A 14,592-nucleotide genomic window follows, 5' to 3' on the forward strand; every position below is an offset into this window, starting at 1 on the left:
TACCAAGCAGGCCACCTGATGACTGACAACTTTAATTTCAGCGTGAAATTGGCTGACTGGCTGTGGAAACATCCATCCCTTCTGACAGGGATGGTCGTCTCTGGATATTTACTGCTAGAACCTTCCACAGGCGTCCTCCTGCTCCACTCATCTTCATTTCAAGCAGCAAAGAGAGGGGCCTTGGCCAAATTCACAGCTCTCCTTGGAGGAGTGGGGCAGGGATGGCTTCTCACAGTCCCGAGGTCACATTGTCCCTGCCTCTCTGGAAAGGTCCTTGTGCTCACGAGAAAATAAAAGTTCTGAGGGGTTGTGTACCCAGAGCACGAAGTGAAGTCTTTGAGGTAGGTGTGGGAGTAAAACTCAAAGAGATTTCATTTTATATGAAATGAATATGTGGATCAGGAGTGCAGATTTTGTACCAGAGTCCTTTTTGTTTTCTTCACAAGAAAAGAATAGACCCACCAGAAGAAAAAAGCTTGACTTTGTTCTTGGCCTGTATGTGCATGACCCTGCATGAGAAAGATGTGAATGTGATCTTGCACTGGGTTAATAGCACACATTACCTTACAGCACAGAATGCTGCCATCAGTCTTTTCAGAATAAATACTAATTGGGGGAGAGAATAGTCAAAATAACCATGACTACTGTACACTTACTATATTACTACATACTGAATATTACAGTTTTCTTCTGCCTGGACAGAAGAGAGATTTCAATATCTGATTATTATCTGTAATTTGGTGAGCTGGAAGGAAAATGTATCTCGTTTTTTAGCTGCAGTCTCATAGATACAAAGACCTGATGTGGTCCTGAAGCTGACTGCTTTGGATGTCTTTGCTTATTTAGGATCTTCATTAGTGCTTGCAATCATTTAATTACTCTGATTTTTATATTTGCCATCCACTCTGGGTTGAGGGAATGTTTACAGCTAAACAACAATTAAAACAGAAGCCAGAGAGCAGAATCCCAAATCCTTCCAAATCAGCCTTGAGTTGTGAGCTCCTTCCTCCAGGGCAGCTTTCCACCAGAGGAACCACCAACAATTCCAGGGGCTTTGCCACAGCACCACGTGCAGATTTTCCTCCAATTCCGTATTTAACCATACTGAGAATTCTCCAGAGCAATCTAGGTGCTGCTAAAATGTTTGATCTCATAGTGAAAAAGGTCCATAGCAAAAAATTCCTCCATTAATTGCAATGAGGGACATTCCATCAGTCTATGCCTGAGAGTCCAAGAGGCCTTCCTTGCAAAGAGGAGATTTAAAACACCCCAAAACTAGAAAACCTATCTGCCTAAATAAAAGCCTTTCTTATGATTTTCTGGCTATTAGGATCCTATTTGGCATTTTGTTTCTGCAGTTTTGGTTGCCTGGAGCCCCAGAGTAGCTGTAAACCTTCCCCACAGAAGCTCTGGAGTGATTTTGCTGCACCAGAGCAGGACACAGGATACTGATGGTGTTTAACTTTCCTAAAAGCACCGTCCCAACCAAAGCCTGAGGGAATGGTAACGTGCATATGAAGCCTGAATGCTGCATTGACTTTTGGACTGCAACAGAAGGCTTCCACAGAATTGAAGGATTACTGCTAATTTTTGTTCAAAAAGGCAAAAATAGAACTAATGAGGATAACTTGTACACATAGAGCATGCTGAACACTGCATCAGCCCAGAGACTATTAGCACATAATTAATTGAAATGGCTTGGCACTTGGGCTTATGCTACTGACACTATGAGAGTTAATGTTGGCCCATTTTCCATACTCATTACAATCCATGTCAGTAGGATGGACACATTTGAAACCACTTCCCTCTCTTTGTTGCAGTATTTGCCAATAGCAGGAGAAATTGATGCTGTGAAAGAGAGAAAACATCTCCAGCATTGCAATGGAGTAACAAATTATTCTCTGGTGCACATTAGAACTGCAGCATAATCTGGTCAGAGAAAATTAACTCCTTCTTCTGATATGGTCCAGGGAATTGTTCTGTGATGCTATGAAAGGATGCTTTGATTTGTGGTGCTAAGTAATCATAAACAGCCTTGGCTCTCATAAACCATGCTTGGGGGAGCTTGAGGGGCTGTCTCTCCCAAAGCCTTTTAGTTTGTAAGTTTGTGAAGTCATCTCTCAGCAAGAAATTTCCCCCCTTTTCCAGAATCAGATCTGCAGAGCAGAACTTCCATTTAATCTTTCAAGGTTTTTTGTTTTGTTTTGGTTTTGGGGTTTTTGGGGGGTTTTGTTTGTTTGTTTACTTGTTTTTTAAATTTGATTGTTCTTAAGGCAAATGGGTTTTGTCTTAAGGATGGGTTTTAAAATTCTTGAAGATTTATTCCTGAAAAAACCCCAAAAAATCAGATGTGCAGTCAGCCCTCAGTGTGTGGGGTGGTGAGTACCCCAGAGAACTGACAGAATTGTGGCTGGAACATTCCACCAAGATCAGCTATGCACAGTGCTGAGTGTCTTCTCCTTTGGAAAACAAAGCAGGAAAGGTAGATGTGTATAAAAATGAAACAAAAAATTAAATAAATACTGTCAGATTGTAAGCTTCATGAGATAAAGTTTCAACTTCTAGTCTGGGATGAAAATTTATCCCCTTTCAAAATAAGGCTTTGCCAAAAAATATTTTCTTCCCCATTACTGTAGCCAAAGACTGTGGGAAAACCCAAGGGCTGTTGCTGCTCAGCTCAAGGACAAGGACTGGCTCTGACACTGCAGACCAGGGCAGATTGTCACTTGGGGGTCCCTGAGCCCAGAGGGGCTGTGCTGCTCCCCCAGCTCGGGCTGCAGCCCAGCACAGTGTGTCCTGTGTGCCTGCACATCCCCCTGAGCACAGCTCCCAGGGATTCCCAACACTGCAGTGTCCCAGGAGCTGGGAAATGATCAAGGATCTCTTGTAGCACCTAGAGGGAGAGCAGCTCTGAAGAACAGCACCCTCCATGCCAGCCGTGCAGCAGAGCACTCATTATTCCTGCCTTCGTCACCCTCGCTGCCATCACAGGGGACAGCTGGCATTTCTTCAGCTTCTCGTGCTCCTGCTAATAATGAAGAGTGCCTCAGCTTGCTGCACGTTAGGAGATTTAATGTGCTGGCTGAATATTGTATTGAGTTCCTGATTTGTGTCAGCAAGGCCTACTAATTCATGAGAAGTGTCACTGGTGCTTATTTCCCCTTCATTTGGACACAGGTAAATTACTCTGGAGAGAGCCTGGCTGCAGCCATCAGTACTTACTGCAGATCTTGGCTGACTTGAAAGGTTGCTAAGGGATCTACTGAAGAACAGACAGACCTCAGAGTGCAGCAGCCTGGTCAAATACACCTTCTAGGATTCCTGGTGGTGTCCTCGAGGAAAGCTCATGAATCTTATTCTTGCTGCTCCTGCTTGCAGAGAAATCTTCTGAGCTTCTATCCCTGCCAGCCTGTGCTTCTCACTCCTGTGGTCTCTGCACAGATTCCTGCTTCTCCAGCATCCCTGGACCTCCCAGCAGCTTTGCTGATCCTGTGCTGCTGCTGGGAGAAATCTCAAATGGATTTTGCAGCTCCCCTCACCTCTCCTGTTGATATTGTAAGCAAACCCCACATTCCTCGCCTAAAAATCACTCACAGAATATGGAGAAACCCCACTGATCCAAAACACTGTGCTCCTATTCGTCACAAAAAAAGGAAAACTACTGAAACCCCATGTGAGGTGGTGCAGTTGGGTTCCCTCCTGCCCTGGGGGATGGAGTGACCCCTGTGCTCTGTGCTGCAGCCGTGATGGGCACTGGGGGTCAGACAGAGGGGAGGGAATGCTCCTCTGGCTCCCTGCTGGAGTCTCCAAGGCTGCAACGTGTATTTTGATACCACAAAATCCCAGAACCCCTCATAAAATATTCATCACTTTTTTAATGCCACATCTTCTAATTTTAAAATTCAGCCCCTAAATAATTTAGCAGACTCATGGAAAAAAAATAAACAAGTCTCCAACAAACAAAACCCCCATCTAGGTTGTGGTACAGTTACTAAACTTGTCAAGTGTTCTGAACATGTTGCTTGTTTCTTGTGAGGGATTTATGGCTGTGCCCACTATCACCAGGTATTGAGATTTTTTGCTGCCTGAAATCCAGAAGTACCAACGATCTGATCCTGCCAAAGGCAGTGCTGTGCTCAGGGGATGTGCAACATCACATTCACAGGTTCATGAAAAAGCAGCTGGTGAGACCCTGCCATCAGCTTTGCCCCAGATCCCACTTTCTCAAACTGTTACAAACTGCACTTTGTGCTATGAATCTTAAAACACAACTCACTGGATGCCCCACATCCCTCCCATCCCACACTCGTCCTGCTCACAGCCCCACAGGGCCACCTGCTCACCCAGGCTGGACTCTGTGTGACACACCTGGGGACACAGAGATGGAGAGCCCAGACCTCTCCTCAGCACTCACTGCAGAATTAAAGCTCCTAATTTGCTTTGGATCTGGATGCTGTCTGCTCCCAGCTCTTCACCCTCGTTTCTCTATGCTACACTAAAAGGCTACTGCACCCCAAACTTTCTCTTTTTCCTTGTTCAGGGAATGCTGTCCCACAGAAACAACCCCAAGTTGCCTTCTAACACCTTTTTATCAATACCCAGAGAGACTCAGTAGTCTAAAAGATGAAATAAAGCTGTAAACCTCACTAGCCAGTATAGCTGCTTTGCAATAACCCGATTTTGCCTCTGTGGTTTGTTGCTGTTCAGGGCTGACTTTGGACAGGTTACTCTTCTGAATGCAAACCCAATTTACCTCTCACTTCAAAACTACAGCATGACCTCTGAAATGGTAAATAGTGGTAAATATGCCAGCTAGCTTTCCCAATTTAATTAATTTTCCCCAATGGCCTTGCTTAAACAGACTTCAAAGTTCAAATGATAAAAAAAACTCCAAAGAATTACATTTTAATAATACTCTTGACAAAAATGGGGGAGAAAGTTTCCATAATTCAGTGCTGAAGTCATGGAAACTCCTGTGCCTAGCGGCTGTTTTGCCTTTTATAACATCAATAATTTAACACTTAATTGTTGTGCGTTATTTGGTTAAAGCAGATTATGACTCTAGCATTTGCATTTATTTTTCAGTAATGGTGAGATAGCTCTTCCTCAGTAAAAATACATTTGGACATTCATTTACTCTGCAAACAAAATCACTGAGTAGCTCATCTCTAATGCTACTATTTAACCACTGAGAAATGAAGCCTCTCTCTGCTGGTGTATGATGAGAAATGTCTCTTTATTACCAAGCCATTTTGATGACTTTTCTGCAGTGCACTTTCAAACCATTTAAAACCCATATTTTTAGGGTAAAGTCTGGGATTAACAACCCCATTATATTGTGTTTAAACTAAGTGAGATTTCTTGGTGTATCTTCAAAGGGCAGGAGACGTTTCTTAATGCCTTTCATTTATCAGAAGAAATTAAACCCCCTGGAGCAGTCTGGATGCAAAGGACAGCCCTGTCATCCCTCAGGACAGCGATGGCACCCTGTCACTTGTCACATCTGAGAGGACTACACAGACTGCAAGGCTTGGCACTGCTTTCCCTTTGAATTAAGGACCACACAGAGCCCACAGGCTTCACTGGAGACTGGCGAAGGGCAGGGTAAAAAACTGTTGAGTACCTTTAAACTTTTCTGGGACTGAGAGAATATCCACCAAGAATCTGCAAACCCCAGGGGAGACCCCCTTGTGCTTCCCAGCTGCTCCAGGAGGTTTGCTCTGGGGACTTCTGCTCTGCCCTCTGCCCATCACACTGCCCTGCTTTGATGGACAGCCCTGTGCCAGGACAGTCCTCCCTGATCCTCTCAGCCCTCAGGATTATAGGGGAAAATCCCATCCACTGTTAATTATGGGGGATTTCAGTGTTTTCACCTCAGAAGAATGAAGGCTTGAATTAACTTTTAAGAAATACCACCTGCAGTCCTGAAAAGTCTTGCAAAGGTGGGAACTGCTGACTGCTCACTCAATGCTTAGATCACCATCACAGCAGCAAGAATGATAGCAGAGATCTGAGAGGGAGAAAGGGTCTTTCAGGATTAGAAAGCAAAATGTGAACTGTGCTGGGATTAAGTGGCACAGAAAATTCACCTGCTGTTTTAAACCCAACAATCTTGTAACTTAGAGCAATCTTGAGAGCCTAATCAGAGCAAATCACTTTCAACCATTGATTTTTAAAAGAAGGGGCTGTTATACCCATATACTTCTTTTACAAAGATGTTGGAAAAAAATCCCAGAGATTTCAAAGAAAGCAATTTTGCTGCTCAAATCTTACGGACCCTTTCTATATTCTACCCTTTTGAACACACCCTGATGCAGAGAGGCAAGAAGTAGGGACCATGACCCCGCTGTACAGATATGTAAATTAGAAAAAGTTAATAGCTTTGAAAAGTTTACAGGTTCAAGAGGAACACCGGTTCTGTGACACATTTGATAAGGTTTGAATCTCTGAGCATTTGCACATGGAGCATAACATTTCTGTGGCCACACTGACACAAATCTGTGTTTTGCAGAACTCCAAGGAATTCAGCTCTGACAGCAATTAGTCTCACCACCTTATCATGCTCTACAAAAAGTCAAGTCACACTGAATACAATACTAAAGGTTGGATTTTCTGAGGTTCCTAATGCCTTCTCAGGCATCTGTGCAGATTTTAAAAAATGTGCATTAATGAGACTCTACGGAACACTGAAGCTACTGCAGAAAAATTGACTCCCTGATCTGCAGGTTATGATCCCACTGGGAAAGAATTTGTTTGTGTGTTTTGGGTGGTAGGAACACTGCCTGCTCTCTGGAAATCAGCAGCCTGAGCAAACCGTGCTACTCGCTGAGCTAGAAGGTAACACTGCAGGTTGATTACGAGCATCCATAATAAAAGCCAGAAATCCTTAGGAACAATGAATACCCATAATACAACCTGAATCCCCTTCAGCGATAGGAATAAGCAATGACCTTCTGAGCACCTCACCTCAGAAATATGTGCAAGGTGGCAATCTGTCTGCATGCAGCTGCCTGAGATGTGATTAGCAGGGGCTCTGTGTCAGCCTGCGAGCTCCATTTTGGATGAGGAGCTCTCCTGCTGTCTTTTTACCTCTGCAGAGTGAAAATACCTGCAGAGGTGTCAGGAGACGATCTTGCCCCTGGCGTGGAGCTAACAAGGATCATTAAACTCTGATGAACATCCATTTAAATTGATCTTTCTTAGTCAAAAACCTGGCTGCTGTTCAAGGCAGCTGCTTCTGGACGAGTGGCTACTGGTTGGAGGAGGGTGGGAAGGTGAGACAAGCTAAAGCCACACAGGATGTCTGTGTCCGGGAGGAATTCCATGGAAAAGAATCCCATGGTCAGTGCAAGCAGCACAGGCTGCGTGGCAGGACCAAAGCTCAGGCTCTCCAAGGAAAAGGCTGCTGCTCTGCAGCTCTCAGAGGGGTGGGCTGGAAGCAGAGATACAGGCTGTTAACAGGAGGTGCTGCGTCAGAGATGGAGAAATGGCAGACATCTGTGGCTCTGGCCTCAGAACAGGGCAGAAGCACACACAGAAAGAAGGATTCCATCTGTGAAAGTCCATGGAAGGTGTTGCTGGGGGCCCTTTGGAGAGCAAACCCACATTTTGCTCAACGCTTGCTGCGCTTTTCCTGTGTCAGCTTGGTAGTGACACTGTGGTCCCTGAACACTGGCATCCAACAGATCTCAGGGAAGTGCTACAAAGCAGCTCTGTTCAGATGCTTCAGCCCAGAAAACAGGAAATACTAAATAAGTATCCAGGAAGTCAGTTGGCATTTCCCTGCATATTGGGTGTCCATAAAAGTACTTGCATGTACTTTTAGCAAAGTATTTAATTAAGTGGAGCTGGGTGATAATATTTACTCAGCTAATGCTTCTTCATTGGCAATTGCTTTCACTTGTACAATGGTCCTGTCTTTTGTTTTTAAAGGCCTGTGTTTTTGTCACCACAACTTGCTCTTTGAAAGACTCCAAGATCTTTTGAAAATGACTGGTATTCCAAAACCTCGGGAAAAAATTACCTGTGCTCTAAATAGACAGTGCTGTTTTCCTGATTGCAAAGAATACAGACTATCCTAAAATCATAGCCACTCTGTAATCTGCTGTACTTGTATTTAAATGCTCTATTTTCACATCACTTTCACCCAGTAATTCATGGAGGAACACTTTACCATTCATTACTACCAACACAAATTACAGCTCCAAGTGGAACATTATCTAATTGTTGTTTTAGGGAAAGCTAGATAGTAAAAAACCCCCTTAAATTCCCAAAAGGTGATTTGTGGGCAGATTTAAAGGGAGAGAATGCTTCAAGCTATGTATTACTAATGCTCAGATATGCTGACCTTTGACAAGTAATCTTAAGTCACACACAAAGAGCACAGAAAGACCTGAAAGACCTGACCCAAATGTCATTGAAAAAGCTTACACTGGGTTTTAGTGGGATCTAGATCAAGCTCAGCACTAAATTAATTTCTGGGTTGTTATAATCTTTATACTTGACTATCTTTCATGTTGTACCATATGGTTATCAAAATGTATTGCATTTCCATCTGGGTGTATGGATGAGCTGTACATTAACTCTCAGAACTGAATCCTCATTATGAGAAGAAAGAGGGTGATTTAATAGCTGAGAAGGTCTAAAGGTACAGATTCACCACGCAGTGAAATGTTCCCCTTGGTCTGTTTCATAAATGGTGTTTCTTGATTTTCCTCCTCATTTTATTTCAAGCCTTGTACTATTGATAATGTTTACTCTGTGCCACTTTGCACCCTGTAAAACGGAAGGAGAGTTTTGCTGAGAAAAAAAGAGAAAAAAAAAAAAAAAAACCAAACCACAAACCCCCCATCAACCCAAGGCACCCTCGTGTCCCTGTGGCTACCACAGGGTTTGGCTGGAGGCTGCAGAGCTCCTGGAGGGGAATTGCACTTCCCCCTCCACAGGTACTCATTTGGGAAACTCATTTGCCTTTGGCAGAGTTTCCTGGTCAAATGGCACACTCCTTTGAGAGGGAGGATCTGAGCTCACAAGCAAGATTTTGTTATGCTCTGGCTGCACAAACAGGAGCTTACAACATCTACAGAGCCTTTTTTATATGTGGAGTAAACAGAAGTGCTGTGAAGGAGCTCACTGTCTGCTGTAGATTCATGAAGTGAGAATGGGCAGGATTTTCCAGCAGATAGGAAGTCATTCACTGCCTTCAAAGTTTCTGGCCCCACAAAGATCAGAGATCCAGATGCCTGGTACCATTTTCTGCAAGTACAAACTGGGAATTGTGGAAATGCAAGAAATCTTTCCATGCAGAAGTCGAGTTCGACTCTGGCAAATTCTGGAGCACACAATCCTCAGTGTTTTAGATTTTTCTGACTGAGGGTTGGAAGGGAAGAGAGAAAGTGTAAGATGTGCAATAAATTATATTTATTTATAGTTCTGCTTTAGTTTAAAACCCACTCAATTTATACCAAAATCCCTTGGCTCTAAAAACACTGTGTATTTTGCACGATACACAAGTACTCATAGAAAAATGTAGTATACAAAAAGTGGCCAACATTTTTTAAAGTGACTAATGATTTTTGAGTGTTTAAATATAAATAACTTTAAAGGGAACATAATTTTCATAACCCTTGAATAATCCGTTTCAGCTCTTCTTAAAGTGGATACTACACTGCATGGTGGAAATACCCTTAGAAATTTGGGGTAGTTTCTCCTTTTAAAATTAATTCTTTTAAAATTAGGAGCTTTTTCTCCTTCATGAGCACTGTCAAGATGCTGTCCCCATGCAAGATAAGTCCCTTTGAGGTTTCTCCGAAGAGCTTACAAAGGCATGGCATTTTCTTAACATAATGTCCCAACCACTCTATTAAACAACCAGGACTGTTTAAAAGCTTTGGGTTTTTTTGTCATTTTGCTTTGTTGTTTTTCTTAAAAAATAAAAAGTGGATATGAAAAAAAAAATATTCTATAGAGAGCTGTTTGTGTCATTTTCCAAGTGCATCTTCCTTTGATAAAATGCCCCATTATATCTTTAAAGCTTCATCCTCCATTTTCTACATTACACATTTTTATGCTAATTCATGCCTTTACCATTTTTCCTTCCTCCATCTTTAGTTACTCTGCCCACTGCTGATTTTGCTCTCAAATATTCTTTTTCTGTGGGTCACCTGACTGTGCTGTTCCCACGTCTCTGATATCCCCTCTTGCCCCATCCTTCCAACTTTTCTCCTTTCCAAACCTACTAATTTAATTTCTCCTTCTACTGCTCAGGCGAGTTCTGACTTTCAGCACTTTTCACTGCAATTCTTCCTCTTCTGTAGCCCTGTCTAACCAATCATCTTCCCTCACAACTTCTCAAAATAATCATTAATTGATAAGGATTTCCATGCCCTCCTGTTCATGACAATCCCAAAATAAGCTTTGCTCAGCCATTAGTCCAGTCCCTTGGTGGTGTTCCATTATCAACTCACCCCATGCCATCTTCTTTGCTGTCAATCAGCTTTTCTTGGTGTGAACAGAGTCTGAATTTCCTCTTTGTTTTTCTTTGCATCACTATCCTCACTCCCAGTCACTTCAGCATCCCCTTGCTGCTCACAGCCTGGTTCCTAACCCACCTTTCAGCATTCCCAACAAATATTCCAGACCACACTGGAATTTCAGCTTCAATATCCACATATCAGGGGTAGCAAGCAACCAGTAAAAGATAAAAACAGGGCAGAAATTCAGGGGGTGACTCATGAAGCATCAGCCAATCATGGGCAATGAGATTTTGAGACTGCTCTGCTCAGGCATCTCCCTGGGATGGCAACTGAGGAATTGATGCTGTCCTGTCCACAGACTCTCTTTCCTCATCTCTGCCCAACAGACATGACTTGGATATTATCCTTTCTCAGTGCCTTGAAATCTGGGCATACTAAGCAGTTATTTTCCCTCTTGCTCAGGTTTTAATTCCACCTGGCTGCAGCAGGTGGTGATGCTGGAGGTGTGCTCTGCTGTTCTCACAGGATTTTTTATTTGTCATCCAGCAGCACCTGCTCAGTCACACTTTTCTTTTCCCCCCTCGTTTTAAGTGCACAGCTAGCAAGAGCTCCCTTTGCACTCTGCCATCTGCATTTCCTCACTTCTTTGTTTAATCCTGCCTCGCTGAATTTGCCATTGCCCTATGTCCTCCCAACTCACACCTACATTTGTACAGGTTTGTGTCTGATTCCCCCTCCAGCCACTGACACTTGCAGAGAACAATTCCCATGTGAGAGGAGCACGTGGAGAGGACAGGGACAAGGCAAGTGAGGGGTTTCTGTGCCTCATTTATCTTTTTTTCTAAGTAGGCATGTGGATATGGGCTGCAGGTTCAGTTGCATTGCTGTACTTGTTGGTTCAGTTCACAAAAAGGAATAAAAGAAATGAGGATGACACCTGGGGACAAATCTGTGGAATCGGAAATCTTTCCAAACAAATTTCTATAGATGTACTGCACTCTGGGAATAATTGGTTTCACTTTTCATTTGGAGCTCTCCCTTCCATGTCCCTCCTCAAAACAGTTTCTCTGGGCTGCATCCCTGATGGAAAAGCACATTTTTCCTGAGCACTGGAAGAGTTGCCCGTTCAAATCCCCTGCAGGAATTGTGTGAAGGGCTGGATTTGAGCACCTCCACAGTCAGAAGAGTTGGCACAGCCAACAGGGGGGACAGTCAGAGCTGTCCTATGGCTGTGTGCAAGGAGGACCCTGAGAGGCAGGTCCTACTTAAAGAAACAGCAAAAGGAATGGCAACAGGACATTGGAAACATGACTAACCCTGGGAAAGGTGTTACTGTGGTCCTCACTTTGCATACCTGCTGCTTGAGCATAGTTTTTATCTATTTGGCTTATCTATTCAAACACGGAGATGCATCTCCTTTATTTGGTTGCTTTTTTATCTTGTATTTTGGTTGTATAAATTAATTTCCATGACCAGTTTTGGAGAGAGAGAAGAAATTACATGAGTCAATTCAATAAACTGTGGCAGAGTAAGTAACCTGCTATACCATGGAAAATTGTTCTTCCTTTGCTGAAAGTCTTAAGTATATATTCATATGCTGTGCATGTCCAGATTTTAAAACTGGAACAGAATTATGTGATATTCCTGGCAGGACAAAAGTTTTATAGCTTTTACCTCTGCCAAGTCAACACAACAGAAAGAGAAAGAGAGGGATTTTGGAGTGCCTCTCTCAGCCGTGAGGTCCATTAGCTTGATTTTAACATTTCCCAATTTGATTAGAAGTGCTGGAAGTTGGGGAAAAATTGTCCTTGGACTAATAAACAGCAAATTTGATAAGAGAACAATAGAAAGACAACTTGCTGCACTGTCTCACAAATAGCTTCCAGAGATGATGATATTATTTGTTTCAGCCTCCACAATAATATGTGAAATATGATTAATCTTTAGTTCCTCATGGTGACACTGGGAACTCAGACTGGAATAACTAAGCCTCTGAAGCATGCATGTGAATTTGTTTTTTTGGTTGACCCATTTTGGGCTTTTTGGTGGGGGTATGTGAGATGTGTTCTGGTTTGCTGGGTTTTTGGGTTTTTTTTGGTTTTTTTTTCTTGAAAAGACATATTGATAAGAACATAACTTTGGGGACAGCAATATAAATTCTGTGTCTCGGCTCAACAACTGCTGTGCCAGGAGACAGAGAAGTCAGTGGGAGACCTGAGCATGGTCTCAGGGCACTATATAGCCCATGAGTATTTTTAGACCTCCTCTTTGCTTCTCCCTGCCTGCATGACTGCTGTTGAAATGAAAAGTGAAACCAGCCTCAAATACAACCCTTATATTTACATTTTTTGAAAATGTTCCAGCAGTTGGTTCCATCTGTGCAAATCAAAACCCGTGGCTGAATAACACACAAAGCCTTATTAAAAAATACTAAGTGGAATTATATGGAAATTAGAGTTTCATTGTCTTTCATCTCATAAAGGCTAATAACACTACAGAGGACAACCTTCTTATCAAAAATAGTTTCTAATACAAATTGCCTTTGACTATATTTACAATGTCACTTTTAATCAAGTAAATTGTCAGGCTACTGCACTTCTGCCATCTACATGGCACAAAAATATAATGAAGAGGGAAGCTGGTACAAGTGCTTTCAGCTTTAACTGCCTGCCCACTTCATACCAATTACTACCTATTTAGTAAGCTTGCTCTTCTGTTCTTAGAAAAACACTAGAAATAAATATATGAGTTCCTCTGAAGGAGACACCATGCAGAAAAAAAGCTTATTCCACTTAGCAAGACCATTTGTCTTTGTAATTACACTTACTTTTCTTACTCCTATGCAATTAGTAAATACAAGCTAAAAATAGCCACTTGAATGCCAATGTGGTCCCTGACTGTTTCTCTATTATGTCACTTTTAGGTTAGTTCAATATTCCATTTGTTGGTAAGCTAACAGCTCTATTCAGATGGGTTTACTCCTGCATTTTCACTCAGAGCACACACTCCCATCTCCACATGCAATTCCCACCAAGGCTGAGGTACAACCAGCTGTGCTGTGCCCTGCTCTCAGCATTCAGCTGCCATCCTGCAGCTCAGCCACACTCCAGCATCTTCCCTGGGCTTTCTCCCTGGGCAGACTGTGACACATTTTTAAATGCAGATGGAACTATTTCCACATTTTGTGGGGTGTTTTTTGTTGGCGGTACTATTGTCTCTTTTAAGCTCTGCACAGAAGCAAGCATTTAAAAGCAGAGACTGAATTTTCCCAGGGCAGCTGGTGCCCAGCAGCTCACCTCAGCTGCCTGCTCTGGCTCAGGGTACCTTTCAGAGGCTGCACTGCCCAAACCTTCTCTCTGCAGAGGTTGCTGTCACCCCCTTGCACAGCACAGCAGGGACAGGAGCTCCCTGCAAGGCCAGACTGGAAAGATGTGGGAGCTCGGGGCATCCCTCTGGCTGCCCTGGCAGGGCTGGGACCCTGGCAGGGGTCAGGAACCCCCCTGGACAGAGCCCCCAGAGACACTGGCTGTGATCTCTGTCCATGGAAAAGAGTTTTCAATCTTACAGCATGAATTACAAGCTCTGAGTGTTTGATATCAGTAATAATTAAGTGTGGCACAGGTGCAAAAGAAAAATTTTAGGATTCTAGACTAGGGGTCCAAAGGGGACAAGACGGAGGAATTGGATGTGTCTTGTCCTTTTTCTCCTTTTTCATGCCCTCCATGTTTCACTGTGGTGTTGGCATTTTTCTGTTGGTTCAGGCTGGGGACACACTGTCCAACGTAGGTGACAGATATTGGCACGTTATTGTAAATCCAGCACAGGTAGTTTCTGGTATTTAATGTTTGTACCATCCCACTGAGGGCAGAGCCCCACACGCTGCCCTGCAGGACAGAGCTGCGGCAGGGCAGCAGAACATGTTAGAGATAAACAGAATAAACACCCTTGAAACCAGCACAGACAAATTATGGCTCCTTCTTTGGCTGTGGGGCTGAAAGACAGAGACTTTCTACAATCTCGGAATCATCAATACCCACAGATTCCGACAGAAAGAGTTCCACTTCCAGGCAAAAGGAGAAAGCACTGAGCACACTGCATCCCTCCATAGCCACTGGGA

General features: G+C 43.2%; 1 long non-coding RNA gene across 2 annotated transcripts in view; it reads right to left on the reverse strand.

Moving 5' to 3' along the window:
• Positions 1 to 14,592, reverse strand: part of LOC140685082 (uncharacterized) — an 88,568-nt gene that overhangs the window by 45,402 nt on the left and 28,574 nt on the right. Inside the window, exon 1 of one of the 2 annotated variants that reach the window (XR_012058278.1) lies at positions 10,467 to 11,056. The exons of the other annotated variant lie outside the window; for it this stretch is intronic. This is a non-coding gene — a long non-coding RNA (uncharacterized lncRNA). Of the gene's footprint in view, positions 1 to 10,466; positions 11,057 to 14,592 lie in introns of those variants that run through there. 2 annotated transcript variants of the gene reach the window in all.

This window comes from Taeniopygia guttata, chromosome 14 (genome assembly GCF_048771995.1).
Source record: "Taeniopygia guttata chromosome 14, bTaeGut7.mat, whole genome shotgun sequence".
Lineage (NCBI taxonomy): Eukaryota > Metazoa > Chordata > Aves > Passeriformes > Estrildidae > Taeniopygia > Taeniopygia guttata.